Source organism: Synchiropus splendidus, chromosome 6, assembly GCF_027744825.2.
Source record: "Synchiropus splendidus isolate RoL2022-P1 chromosome 6, RoL_Sspl_1.0, whole genome shotgun sequence".
In the NCBI taxonomy this organism is placed as follows: Eukaryota; Metazoa; Chordata; class Actinopteri; order Syngnathiformes; family Callionymidae; genus Synchiropus; species Synchiropus splendidus.
The window spans coordinates 4,449,154-4,464,815 of record NC_071339.1 but is presented as its reverse complement, the minus strand read 5'-3'; the positions used below and the strand labels follow the sequence as shown (position 1 = coordinate 4,464,815).

At 42.1% G+C, this 15,662-nt stretch overlaps 1 protein-coding gene across 1 annotated transcript in view; it reads right to left on the bottom strand.

The window, feature by feature from the left end:
- The window catches only part of LOC128761153 (caM kinase-like vesicle-associated protein), a 43,764-nt gene extending 32,072 nt beyond the window's left edge, over positions 1-11,692 (bottom strand). Inside the window, exon 1 of the mRNA XM_053869126.1 lies at positions 11,394-11,692. The gene's annotated coding sequence lies outside the window, so the exon portion shown is untranslated. The remainder of the gene's footprint in view (positions 1-11,393) is intronic.
- Between the last annotated feature and the right edge of the window lie 3,970 nt (positions 11,693-15,662).

Below are 15,662 nucleotides of genomic sequence, written 5' to 3'. Positions count from 1 at the left end.
CTGATTGTTGCATCGAGATTTGGAGGGACACATCTGTGACTTCATATCTGTCTGTTCTATCAGGGTACGCAGGAGAGAGAACAGTCCTGTCTCCATGGTAACGCTGTAGTGACATTTGTGGAACAGAGCAAGATCATGTTGCACATAATCTGTCCCCTCAACACATCAGGACTAATGAAACAAACTGCATTGATGCATCTAAACATATCTGCAGACGTTTCAGTGAGATCTTGCTTCACACGGCGCTCCTTTGAACAGCCAAGATGGCGTTGTTTTGCAGCCATCGACTTCAGGTTATGACGATAACGCTTGAGGTAAGTGAAGCTAGATTTAAACAGTCTGCAAAAGTGAACCTTGAAACTTCACTATGATGCCTTCTAAGGCTATTTGAATCAGGAAAAGATTTTTTCGACACAGAAATTATACACAGCAGGAATGAGCTACAGCGTATCTGGCAAGAAGACTTGGGGCCCACTAGTTCTGAGAAAGGTGGGCCCCAAGATAAAAAAAAACCCTGGTATATATTGTATTCATCATGATTTTTTTTATTGTTACAGGATGCTTTTCGCCTGTGTTTATTTGATGCTGCTGTCCTCATATTTCTGACCAGATGCATGACTTTTGTTCAGCGATCAACAGATTCAAGTTATTTCTTTCAGGATGAAAAACACCATAATCATGTCCACCTCCATACAGCCCTATATAAGAAGCTAAAGACCATGTAACAGACTCAAGGCCATGTAATGACCACGCAAGACCAAGTAATTCGCCCATTCAAGTTTAGGAAAAAGTAGCTCATTTTCATTTCATCATGTGGTGTTTAAAATGCCTGGGGCTATTGATGTTTAGAAAGTGAAAATGGAAGGAATTTGTTGAAAGCAGATGTTAGAGCTCCATAGAGGTGACGTAGGAGAATTGTGTTTTGACTCGAACCTCTAATGTTCAAAATCTATAGTGGAGCACATACTTCCCTGGTGAAGACTCTTATGTATATATTGTTTGAGCCATGACTTCAGCTGTGTGGCCCCTTGCTTGATCGAGGTGGACAAGCATTAAATATACGTCACCCGCGTAAAAATCTAACGTAAATACTGTCAATCAAAAGCAGTCCAGTAACAAGTCAGCTTTTTTTATTTTAAATAAAGCATCACTGACCATAAGAATTAAACACTTCATCACAGTAACTGTGTAAAATGTAGTGTGAAAGCTGTGGCCCTCTGACCCCAGCTTGGCCTTTCCTGTGTAAGTTCATGTAGCTGAAAGAGGAGACTACAAAACCCTTCAATCGCGCTCAAAGCTGGACTCCTGCTTCTTCTCCTCCCACGTCAATGAAAGAAGCATCATCGCCGAGGCCTTTCTCCAGTCAATAGTGGCAGTCTGTGCACAAATGTACAATGCTTTGCTTTCCTGTACTGTCTAGGCGGGTTTTCAGTTCAACTGCCTTCCATGTGTTCCCCGTGAGAGGGTTTTTTTTACTGGGTTTGTGATGGAGAAGGCAGGAGCGGTGTGCAGCCAGGTGACTCAGAGCATGTGACAGGGGGTCATGATGATGGGAGGTGATGAGATGGTGAGATGGATGAGGGGTCAGTTCTTGTCATTAACTGAAGGAACAGTCTCAGACTGACTTTCTTCTGTTTCTCCAGCTCTAACTGGTTCAACTTAAAATACTCATGTGTGGATATTGTATGCGTGATAACATGGGATGTTTTGGCAATAAAGTTCGCTCTTTGGATGGATGTAGAATTCAGAACTGCATCCTCTTCACACTCCAATGACTAATCTCTGAGTCTGCTGTTAGTTACCGTGGTTACAAAAGTCCTTCAGTGTGGCTTCGTAGTACCGTGCTGTTCAACGTAGAGACGAAGAGGAGGAGGGTCGGCCATGTGTGCTGCATGCTGCTAAATTTAGGAGACTTGTCTTCCTCATTCCTCCACATTTAGCCTTTTCGGTTCGCTAGGTTTGTTTACGTCTTCAAGCAGCAGGAGTGTATAAATCATTCACGTGGATTACTGAACAGATCCTTGCCTGCATTCTGTTTATACCCGGGAGACTCTTGTTGTGACACGATTTTGTAGAGAAAACCTTCATCGTTGTCGAACTACACTTTTTCTCTGACTTCTGGGATACAACAGCACATGATTTTGGAAGATGGCGTGTTCCACAGTTTGTTCTATCTAGCTATAGACTGATATATTGATGGGTTATTAAGTAGGGGGGCAATACGCTCAAATAACACGATACTTGATTCTGCGATCTTGGACAGATTTTTCTACATTAATATTTAATACATAGAGACCTGTGCTGCTGCAACAGTTTCTTTTTTTTCAGTTTTTTGTTGACTCAAGGAGCGATTTGTTCTGTTTTTTACTGAAAGTCTAAGGAGTTTTGACGTCTTGTTTTCATGCACATCATTGCACTTCATTATCTGATTCCAATATATTGCTGAACTTACAGTATTGCAATATATTTTGCAATGTATCATATCACCACTATTGTATTGGGATCATATCGCCAATAAACAGCCCCAGGTCATGTATGCAAGGTCCTGCTTGAAATCCTCAGGTTTGCAGTATATTTCTGTCCTGACATTTCAATGAACTTCTTTTTAAACCTGCACATAATGACATGATTATTGGATTTCAATATGATAGCCAGGGAACATTTAGCCTGTATCTCAGGCCAAACCCCTCCTTTTACTGTAGTATTCTCTGATCACATAACACACAACCACTAATGTTGATCGACTTTTAACTTGGCATAATTCAGTTCCAAACAAGGTTTCAGAGAGCCAGATATAAAATATATATCTGTCAATCATAGAGTCCCTTTAACCTTTAAAAGTTGACTGGACTTACATTTATAAGTCCAATATGAAGCTGTCTATCATCTTTTCCTGTTTATGCGCTGAGATCCGTCATTTGGAGGCAGTTTCAGGGGGGAAAGATGTTTGACACAACGGAAGAATTTCGTCTGCAGTCCAGAGCAAACCAAGTTACTGAATCACAGTGAGGACCGTGGTCTTTCAGTACAGCAAAATCTACAATCTATTTTAAAGCCCTCCGGCTGAGGCCCAGCTCAAGACTGAAAAAGAAAAATCATTCCAACACCTTTTCCCTTCCCGTGAAAGCGGCTGCTAATAGCTCAGCAGTCTATTCACCAAGTGACACTGTTGCTTCATTAAGTCCCGATTCAGGGGCAAAGACACGCTGCCGACGTCACCACAGTGACAAACGGCATGAGCACGACGGCCCATCGATTGTAGTCCTCGTGTTTGGACTTAGCCATGCAAGTTTAATGAAAATGGATTTCCCCTGTCCTTCACCTGTGTGCCAGCGGTCGACATGAAGAGAGCACAAAATTGACAGAAGCGTCAGATCTCATAAACCACTTCATCGGCAGACTGCGGAAGAAGTCATGACATTTCTCACACCTTTCCCCAGATTTATTAGATTGCACAAACTTTGCATCAAGTGTTGAGTGACTGAAGTACAGTAGGTTCCAAATCAAGGGTGTGACTCAAAGGTACTCAAAATTCAAATTCAACTTCAGACTGAGTCGAGCTTCTAAATCAATAACCACTTTTTAAAATAGCTTTGTTTTCAGTCATCTTTTTAGGGTAATTTGTTGTCTGGACTGGCTGTTCATTGTTGGGAATTTGTTGTGTTTTATTTTATTATATTTTTTTGTTATGATATTCGTTTTTATGTTTCCACTGTGTTTACCTTGTTGCCACAGTGTTAATCTAATCTAATCTAATCTAATCTTTGACTTTGTTGGAGCTCTAGCATGTCATCAAATCATACTGAAGTTGAAATATTGGTGTAAATTCATGTACTATTCAGTATTTTACAATAAAGATGAGTGAGCCAGAGGTGTCTTTTACTCTGTGTACATATTCATTCAGTCGGGGAAATTCTGGGAGCAATACGAGCAAAGAGAGAACATATAAACCCTTACATTATATGAAGGACAGGAACTGATAGGTTGCCATGGCAACACCTGCATTCAACGCTTGGCGCAGCTAACTAGATTAGCTGGAGTTATTCCCAGATTTGATGGGCCAGAGGCTGGAACTCTTGGGGCAAGTGCTACAAGTTAGCTCGAACGAAGAGACAAACGTGGAGAACGAGATATCAAGACAAGGTCGAGGTTTGCCACTGTGGTGATCATTCCCATCTTTCTTCTGCGGTCATCCTGGAAGTCGCCGCTGTGTGTTTCAATTCCACCACCAAACCTCCATTTGACTGTGCTGCACCACAGAGCTTCACCTGAGCTGGGAACGAGGTGATGACATCCAGGGAGGAGAACCATCACAGGAGGAGACTTGCCAGATCAAGACTGGAGCTCCGGAAACATCACCACACGCCTACAATTTCACAGTCCGAGAAAAACTTCCTATAGTGAGGGCATGAATCAATTCGGAGGTGAAATATTAATCTATGTCCATTTAAAATTCCCTTTCAGCTTTCTATTAGTGGATACTGGCCAGGGTTGCTCTTTGAAGCTGCGTGGTGCCATACATCAGCCTTCCACTAAACACGAGGTTTGAGGGGCTCAAAACACAGCTACTGTTTTGAACTTGCCTTCACTGGACAGTTGACAGTCGTGTTGAGGGATTACAATGTAGATGTCTTTCATGACATTTCCATGAAGATATCTGCCACCCTACTTGTCTCCATGAATGCTTGCCTGCAGAGGTAGTGGGGTAAGGTCAGGAGACGGCAATGCTTGAGGGGTCTGCAAAGGTAGGGGCTACCAGACCTTTTTGGGTGAATGTCTGGATTCATAAAGCCATCATAAATCTTCATCATGACAAGGTCATACTTCTTCAACATTGTCATCAAATTCTTCACTGGAGAAAGCAGCACACCGCCTTGGATTCCCTTCCACCTTGGCCAGCAGCAACTGTTCACAACCGATGGAATGAGAGCTCTGGTTTCGCCCTGAAGCGTAGCGTGCTTCATAACCAGACTAGTTTTGACCTTTATGTTGAACCTTTAGTGCATGGTGGGGGGGTCTGTCAGGAGTTAAACCTGTTGTTTGGAAAGGTGGAGACGGCCATCAAGACATCGTGTTTAATCCTCTAAGGCTAGGCAAGGTCTCTTATCCATCTCCATTCCAGTTCATTTTGCCACTCACGCTACTCATGACACTATAGTGGCTCACATAAAAACACAATCCTCCCAGTCATCCACCCTCCAGATGAGAACACAAGTCTTATAATGGTCACCACCAGGAACTCTGTCTGAGATGAGACTTGTCTAGACTGCTTCCCCTCCACATGTCTTTGTTGAATCTTTGGCTCCATCTTGTTACCAGGAGGCATCTGAGACACTCCGAAGATGTGTAGGTTTGAAGTCTGGATACGTTCTATTTGTAGAATTCAGGATTATTTGTCTTTTTCTTTATCGCCATGAATGACTACATTTGAATTGACATCTCATTTAGATGTCTGATTCAAATTCCAGACCTTGAATGTGTGCATTCGGCTTCACTGAGCGCATGACGGCATTATAGTCACTACATCTCTGCCATTTCTGAACGCCATCATTGACTCAAATCTATTTGTGTAACAAAGCCAAACCACACAAGTCTCACAAAGTCGATGCAAAAGGGAATCAAGTGAAGTTCCATTTCTCGCTTTTGCTTACAGGGCAAACTAATCTGTGAATTTTCGCGACACAATTTATGGAAATAATTTTCTGTCATTTTCAGATCCTCAAATTTCAGTTACTTGAACTCTTTGTCACCTGCTTTATGAGCATTTTGTTTTCATTTCTGTCATCAACTGCTTCAAAGTAGCACTTCAAGACAGGGGTTCTTAAATGTTTTGATTTTGGGGCCCACATTTTCCAGAACAAATGGACCCGGGGCCCATTCAAGTAACAGAACTGATTCATTCTATTGATTTAATTTGTGTTTCATAACCATATTTAACCAACTTACACGTAAACAAACCAACACCCTGGGACCTAGGAATGCTGCAGGATCTTGGGCGACAACACGATGGAGACATTTGTTTCCAGGTGAGCATGCTATGTATTATGAGGTACTTCAGGGGTCTGAGAAGGACTCCAGACAACAAGAACCATTTGCAGCATTTAAGTAAGCTAAGTTCTAAATATGAAGCCTGACGTAGTACCTGCTTCACACCAGTAGATGGTGAGACCTGTAACTTCAATGAGAGCAACATTTGTTTCTGTCACCTTTTTCGAAGTAGGAGCATCACAGCGAGCAAGATAGTGAATTTGACAGACTCCAATTCTGAAGAGGAATATTCACGCTGATGAAGCTCATACAATGTGACAGAAAGTGACGCTTAGTGACCAGTCCACAGGCCACATATAATGGTGCTGACAACGGATGGTGTTCACAGAATGTGTAGCCATCATCATTGTTGCTTGAGAGATGAGTAAGAGTATCTCCAGTCGGTCAGATCTGTAAAAGCTATCATATTCATCATGGCCGCCGCCTGGCCATAATATACCAATTAGATGAGTGACTTTACTTCCATCCCATGAATTGTATACCGTCTCATCTCTAACCATTTTGAAGCTTCCGCTTCAGAATTAGTGACATCAAAGTGGAATGTCTCATTGAAAAAGTTCATTTAAGGTATGCATATGTACGATAGAAATAAAAATATGAGTGCAAAAATAAAATACATTTAATTTGAATTCTACTCACTCTGGGTTTAAACCCATTTTCCCCGAGCCTATGAGCTATAAAATATAAATGCCTTATTACGTATCCGATTCATTCATTTGCTTCTCGATCTGGAAGGATTTCACACAGGTAGAACCTGAAAGCCCTGAGATGTTTCGGCCAGACAATGTTGAGCAAACATGAATAAACACTCAAGGAATAAAGCAAAGTATGCTCAAGGCTCGGGTAGTGAATTATGCAACAGGTAACATGCAAGCAGTGTTCATGTCTCATCTCCCCCATTATGCACCTCTGAAGTGTCTCTTCTGTTCACTTTGACTGGAGAGCAGCTCATTCTCAATGTTCCAATTAAAACTTCTTTTTGGAAACAACTTGGGAAATCATTTCTTTTTCATGTTCGTGAAAAGAAGTTTCCCACAAACGTGTCTGCTTTTCAAGCGAGCTGTCAAAATCTTTGAACAAAGGTTTGGTCTGTTATTGCGCCAATGTGACAGGTTTGGATGGAACAAACCGGCTGAAGCTGTCGGGTTGATTTTGTGCAGTAAATTGCATTCACCTCACAACAAACAAATCATTACCATCCAAACATGTTGCGGACCATGTGGGACTGAGGCGACTTCTGTGCTCGAATGACATCATCGTCCTTCTGTTCATCAGAACAACGTCGCCACCCACCAGTCACTGTTTTTTTTCTGTTTGAAATAATTGTTCTATTGAAGCCTGGCGAATATAAGTGAATGATCTTTACATAGATGATCAATGATAAAGCAGTGAGATGAGCACCAGGAATACAGGTCGGCGAATGTTCACATTCCAGGGATCCATCAACAATCTACGCCACGAACGTGAGCCTTCCCTCTTTCATGTGGAGATTAGCAGCTTAATGTCAGATCATTCACAAACGCTGAGGAACTGCTGAAGGTATCTCACCACTGGATTAATACACTTGAGCTTCCGCCTCAGCCTCCACGTACTCGTTTCTCACAGTGGGATATTGATCCAGGATAAATGAAGAGAGCACAGGCGCAATAAACAGCCCCCTCCCCCCCAAAAAAATGCTTACATGTGGATGTTTATTCTTGCTCGGCTGCGTGTGTCATGCGAGGACCGCGTCGGTCTAGTCTGATGGAGACAGATCTGCAGTTTAATCTGGCGGAGCATGAACATTTCTAAAATATTTAGGTCTCCTGCGAGCTAATGACGGAGTGCTCTCACGTTACGTTGCTTATTTTGACCGTTCATAATTGGATAACAAGTGACTTTTTACTTGGATGAGTGAGCGCGTCTGACGTCTGAACCCACACCCAAGCCCACATCAACGCTGCAAGATGGAGCATCCACTCGAGCACTTGAAGCAAAAAGCCAAGACCCAGACTAGTTGGCATACTGTATCACCGTCGCACTACATTTCAAACAGTTGAAGAAGGCCTTCTGCAAGTCAGCAAAACTTACCGAGCAAACCACCCTGAAACCTCATGAGTGGAATTAGTCATGCAAGGTTTTGTGAAACAGTATTGAAGGGTAGATGAGGTTCCATGAAACAGTGTCCTGATTTACAGTGGCCACCAGATGGCGCTGCCTGTTGTAAAATATTTGGACTTGAGCAAGTCATTAAATGAAAGCTTCTAAACCAAGAGCGCCATCTAGTGGCCTCTGAAAACTAGGGCACTGTTTCATCAACCCTACAATACTACTACATAATACAGCAACTACTCCAGTCCCATTACACACAGCCTCAATTCCAACAAGTGATGGGTGGATGAGGTATCATGAAACAGTATTGCAGGGTTGATGAAACAGTGTCCAAGTTTTCAGAGGCCACTAGATGATGTTCTTGGTTTAGAAATGATGTGAGGTTTCACTCAATAAGTTGTTCAACTCCTTACATTTTACAGCAGACAGTGTCAGGACACTGTTTCATGAAACCTCATCAACCTTTCAATACTGTGTCATGAAACCTCATCTGCCCAATAGGATTAAAAAATAGCTAATCATATTCATGGAAAGAATGTTGGGCATTAACATTGGGAAATCACAACATGGATTTAGATGAGCCGCTTGGCAGAGGTCTGATCTCAGGATGCTTTTCCAGTCAACAACATAATCCCTGGTGGGTGTAGCGTCAACGCACTGGAGTAAAAAGCTCATCCTCCCGTATTCAAGTTTGCAAGTCTCTTGATGAATTAAACGTCCTGCTGCAGTAACCCTCGAATGCTAAACCACATTCATGCTGATCTATTAAAAGACAAGCAAGCAACATCTGCGCAAGAACGGTAATGTTGTTTATCACATATTTTTAATTTGTATGTATTGGTTATTGATATGAAAGTGGTTTTAGATTTTAAGTCTCAGGCACAGAGCATCTTCAGCACCTCAGTAATTTCAACAGAAGAATGTCTCCATCACATCACATTTGCCCTGGTGATTTTGTCCTCAACTGACTGCTTGATGGCTTGTTTCCAGTAACACAACATCACCATCATCATCATCATCATCATCATCACCCTTCATATTTCACCAGTTCTGACAGATTTCTTCATCTGCTGTCACATTTTCTCGCGCATTTGCTCGGTCCTCGTCATGCCAGCTGCTCACACAGAATCAAGAGCGGATGCAACACAGAGTTCCAAGCAGTGGCTCCCCTGCAACCTAATTGTGGACAAATAGGAGAGGAAGTGCGGTCATCTGTGGCGCTCTGCCGCTGCTTCTGTCAGCCACCTGTGGTCAACCACTGAACGTCTGGAGCTCTCATGAGAGTTGAAGCAGCTATATGCACGGCTCATTGGCTTGGACTCGGTGCGGCATTTCACTCCCTTGGAAAGCCTTAAGAAGGTTTTGCGTGTGTTTGTGAAGTGATAATCAATACATGACTCTTTTATCTCAGTGCTGAAGGAGAGAGTCTCTGCCCAAAATGACAAAGTGGCTCTTCAAACAAGAGTCGAGTTATAGATTCTCTTGGGATCCGTTTGATGTACTATGCATTTACATAAGAGGTTGTCTGGTTCTAGGTATCCAGCAGTACGGATTACCATCAGGGTCCAAACACTCGACTCTATATCGACTTGAGCTCAAGCGCAGCTTGTTCTTCTTCGTGAATCGTGTTGCTCGTGCATGCTCCTGATCGCTGCTGCCACCTGCTGTCTAAAAGGGCTCATCCGAATTTGACTCTTGGTAATGTTACTGTGCTTCTTTTATATCGATGACAACCAGGTATCATTCTTAAACAAAAGCTAGTGAATACTCCACTCTGGCTAGGGAACGTCTGGCAGTTAGCTGAAGCAGTGAACGGTTGTGTGGCCATCCAACAGGCAACTGATGAGATGAAGATAACTGACAATCGTTCAGAAATATTTTGAGGTTGTAAGTTATGATTATTTTTATATATATCAAACTCAACTTGTTAGTATATATATATATATATATATATATATATATATATATATTCGCACATTTGGGAGGAGACAGAGGCGTCATCCCAGGATCATATATATATATATATATATATATATATATATATATATATATATATATATATATATATATATAGGCACTGAGATAACAATAGCTAAAAGAGAAGAACAGAATAAAACGTGGTTCAACAAAAGAAGAACCAACAATGGTGAGTCTGTTTTTCATTTATCACGTCGACTGCAAACAAGTGGTTTTGTTTACCAAAGACAACCACTGTATAACATAGATCCGAGTGTGACAGTTATGAACGCTCATGCTTCCATTGTTGACTGAACTTAAGGGAAGTGGGTTTCATTCATTTTACATTGGTTTCATATTTAGACTCCGTGGCGCTCTTGTTTGAGAGGAGGAACACTCCGTCTACAGCGGCTTTGGAGGTGACATGAGTGACCAGCACCCCATGATGAAGCTGGTCCCCAAATGTTTATGAATATCACCCAAGCTTTGTCTATCAGGTTAGATGTGTTGTTTACAAGAGTCAAGGGGCTTCAAGGAATTATATCAGGAATCATTTCCCTCCGACATCCAGCTTCAATATTAAGGAGTGGATGTTGAAACATCATTACATTTTCATCAATAATATTGCAGTTTAAATGCACAACACTGTAGATATGTCATTTTTACATATCCCCACTCTTCAATCTCTTTTTATGGCACTAATTTAAACTGGCACAATATCTGAATTTATTCCCCTCACATCATATGAGTCTAGTCTAAAATAAACATGTCACTGCTGCATCATGTATTCAGAATTAACAAAAAATGCCTCCCACTTATATTGAATCAGGTTGTGCTCACGAACTGGGGGGTTCTGTTTTCCAGGGGTGGAACTTATTGAAACACACAAGAAGCATCTCCACTGTTTGAGCAGAAAGGGTTTAAATAAATACAGCAACATTAAAGGGGGTGATTTATACCCTGGTGGGAGTTGTAAATTCCTTCCTACCCTGACCGCAGGTCAGTGGACGTCACTGACCTTCGACTCACTGCAGTCGATTTTACAATTGAAAAAGTTTGAGTGATGGACAGGTTTTTAACTGACAGAATGACGGTGAAGACATGAGACTCAACTGCAGCCTCAGCACCAGAGCAGAAGCTCCAGGAGGATTTAATTGTGAAAGAAGAAGTGCTGCAGTTTTATGATTTCCTTTTTTTCCTTCATAAATGTGAAACTACTTTTCGTTTCTGAACATGAGTCAAGAAGTGAGTCGCTCACCCCCCGAAATTCCTCGCGCAATTTAAGAAGCGTCTCTTACCTTGAAACCAAATTGCGCCTCCGAACGTAGATCCAAGTCAGTGGGATGTGGTGGTCTCGGTGCCCCCCGCTCCAATTCTGCGGTGCGTTCCGGTGAAGTTCTGTTGGAGAACTTCAGAGTGGAATTGTCGCGCGCCTGCGGTCGCTCCTACTGGACCATCTGTTGTGCGCGGAGAAGATCGGGAGCAGCGCGGATGAGGAGGAGGAGGAGGGGAGGAGGAGGGTGATGATGAGGGTGTGTTAGTGCCCAGGACGCAGCGCTCTGTGACGGATCAGTCTGACACTCGTTAATGCTCGCAAACACAGCGTGTGTGGAGTTCACTGGCTGCGGACGGATGCGCGCAAAGACGCACGCTGGAATCCGTCGCCTGCCATCATCTGCATCGGAACGCGCATCGCACCACAAAATAATCCGGCAAAATAGTCAATAATAAAAAGGTGAAACGATTTCAAACCATACGTTTGCTATATGGATAATTAAAACCATGTATATTTATCGTCAAGTATGAATTGAAGTCGATTGTTTCAAATCACTTTTAGGATTTCACTTGTGACTATGCATACTATACATTATTTTGCCTTCCACGAGGAAACGCTTGAACTGTTATGAAGACAGAGATAAAGGTGAAATGTTTTCCATTCCAAAGACGTTCTGGGTTCTTTTATTCTTCCATGTTACCAACAGCATGTGTTGGTTTCTGAGAGCAAGTCCAGCCCCCTGGAGCCAGCGAGGTGGACTTGTATTTTGTTGACGGCATGATGAGGCCTGCATTTGAGTTTATGCTGGAGAAAGTTGATAAGCTTGTGCTCAAAGTGACCAACAGGACTGACCTCAAGTGTACAGAGAGCAATGGAAGAAACAGACAGAAAAGAGGGGCACTCCGGAGGCATGAGCACATGGATTTGTTGGTGATCAATGCTACGGTTCCTGTCCAGAAAGAAAATGTGTATACAGTATATTAACCCTGTGCTGTCAACACCAAATTACATCAAGCAGATAAGACAGAAAAGCAGTGAGGCTCTGGAACCACAGCCCACTGTTTGCATGTTTATTTATTTATTTCTAATTGCTATTATTATTATTATTATTATTATTATTATTATTATTATTATTATTATTATTATTATTATTATTATTATTATTATTATATTATTAGTCATAGTAGTTGTAGGAGTAGCAGTAGTAAAAACGTGTATTTATATGCATGTCAATTTATTTACTAAATTTATTTAGATATGTGTATATATCTATTTTTTTCCCTTATTTCCTGTCCTATCCTGTCATAAATAAATGTTTATGGCACATCAAATTATTGTTTCAGAATATCATGCATTCCCCATTGTCATCATTTTTTTTGCAAAAGTACATTGACATTTTTCTTTTTTTGTTTTGTTTTAGTTATTGTCACGTGATGAAATAAGTGATAAATGATCACGAGTTTGAATAGGTCGACAGCCCTTCACGACAGTAGCCATATGTCAATGGAAATTCTTGACAGAGATGTATAATTATCGTACATCCACACTCCATATCTGCGTAATAATCCCTCGTTTCTATATATTGCGACAGTTTCTTTAAACCAGAAAGTTCTAATAGCACAATTATGGTGACTGTATGACTCGTACGTCTCTCCTTTTCACATTTGCATTTCATTTAGCACATGAATACGTCCTATTAAGCCTGACATTAATGAGTGATTTGAGCGAGCCGAACTAAATGCAACGGTGCCACCAGGTCAAACATGAGCGGCGAAAGATGACAGAAGTTAATCGAGGAAGCCGGTTTAAAGGCAGAGAGCTGGCATTCACTGTTTATCAGGATTGAATGGTGCTTGTCAGAACTGATGTGAATAAGCAGCGTGGCAAACTGATATTTGGAGGGTATCATTGCAAAATAAGAGCAGAGGCAGATGAACACCCTAGGGGAGTTTTTTTTGATGTCATGTGGTCAGAACATCGACCCACCCTGGGTGCCATCTGCACCCACACAGAGCCTGGTCTGCCATACTGGACAAGCTGCCAACTGGGATCCAAAGCTGTTTGTCATTTTCTTGCCAGACCGGGTTACTTGTCACCAAGAGGGCTGCGTTCGGTTGCCGACTTTGTGAATTCTTATTGTTGATTTACATGCGGGGAAATGATACAGTGACTGAGCAAACTTGCTTAGAATAAAAAAAATCATCCTGTAATAAGCAGATAATAGAAGTGTATAGGGAAGTTGTTCCTGTCCGTAACAATTTATCATCAGCTGAGAAGGCTTTAATCACAACATCCATCAAAGGAGCCAAATGAAACACTAATAGTTCATATAGAAAGATGTTGGGGGCGAACAAGTCTCTTCTCCTGATGAGGGAGAAGGGGATCACAAGGGTGAATGGTTTATTGTCCCCGGTATCAGAGAGGGATGATTTCCCTGGAGGGGTTTTGGATCTGGAGACGCGTTTCAACGCAGTGGCAGCTAATTTGGGCTGAGATTACCTGTTTTAATTACAATTAGAAGACGAGAAGGAAGACATCTTGGTATTTATATGAACAACAGGACCAAACAGAAACATCTGTGCCATGGGAAGAAACCTCAAGAGAACCATCCTCACTCTGACACAGGCAAAGACACCTTAACGGATAATGGAACGAACTCATGTTCCCAAACTTGGATTTTGTTGATCTCAGGGTTTGATGGTCGGATATCGTGATGGATATTTTTATTTTAATGATTTATATTTGATGATCAAGCACCAGGCATCACAACAAAAGATGTACACCATGACTAAAAAGTCATGTTAGCATGTAGCTGAGCAATTTTATTAGCACTTAGCTTAGCATTCTGCATAAGAAGTTTCTCCATTGGGAACTGGGAGGTTTCTGAGAAGAGGGGCAACTGAGCCTCTTTGCTCTTTGTGTTTTTTCAACAGCATAGTTGAAAGTCACATCATTATGTATCATTAAAATTGAGGTGCAGCATATGTGGGATCCAGGGCATGAGAATAGGTGGACCAGAAAATAACTCTCCTCATTGACATTTTTTTTTTCAATCTTGGGCAGCATGGACCGACCGCAAGGGGCAGAGACTCAGGTTCCCTATCGAAGACTTACAGGCTTATTGCATGCTTTAAGTAAGTTTACTTATTTCTGTAAATATTTATTCTTTGTCATGAATCACTCTTTAGTGAGACTAACTTTTGGCCCACTTCAGGCCACCGTAGGTCAAGCTACCTGCTTGCTCACTGATTAGGCTGAAATAAATGAGGATTCTGTTTCTTTTAGACGAGACGGTCTACAGGAACGTGTAAGTTAGATCCCAGGTTTTGCTGCTTTTCTTCATTTCCGAAGTGCTGACCAACGCCTCTTGGTTGTGGGTGGATGGTGTGATTAGGTTTGTCAGGGTTACGATGCCTCCGAAAATGACAACTGGATACCTATGCTTGTCTGGATCTGAGCAATCTCTTGCTAAATATGCTTTTCGTTTGCAACTTGATAACCTGCAGGATGAAGAGGAAACCAATGTGTTTGTTTCTTTTGGCGTATTTCGTTGACTCAAAACGTTCTGTTTGCATTTGGGGAAGCCATCTTGAATTGCTCTCTTGGGGAGGTGAGGATTCTCCCGGGTGTATCGCCCAGGTTTCTCCCCTCTGCTCGCTCTGTCTTTATTCAAATAAATGCCACAAAAGTATGTTTCCTGGAATGGAGTAGTGGCTGCAACTGGGATCCTATGGCGAGCCTGACTTACCTGAAGTGTTCAAATGTTCCAGCATCTCTATTCCACTTAACACATCAGCAGCGATGTGACTCTTGACTCGCCGTGCTATTATCTGATTCTGCTGTAATCCCTCGAATCCCATTCATCTGAGATTTAGATCAGATTGTTCTCGGCTCCCTGCAGTCTCCACTCCTGCTTCTTTTTACAGCCTGCTGAGGACTTTTGGTGGCACGCAGACTGTGCTGTCTCACTGCCTGATATCACAACAGCATCCATGGCCTTGTACCGTCGCGCTGTACAATTTGGAGTTGCTATGGCAACGGCTGATCAGAATGGGCTATATCCCTCTGTTTGTTCATGAGAAAATGATGATTTTATAATCTCGATTATGCTGGTTCCAGTAACAAGTGAATGTCTCTTTAGAGCCGTCAATGTCGCTCTTCATATCCATGACTGAACCGTGCCACAGCACACGAGTGATGACATATCCTTTCTACTTACAGGGAGGCATTTCAAAGGAGCCATCTAAGACGGCAGTGGAAACGATCTGAAACTGCAGCATCAGTGGGGAGC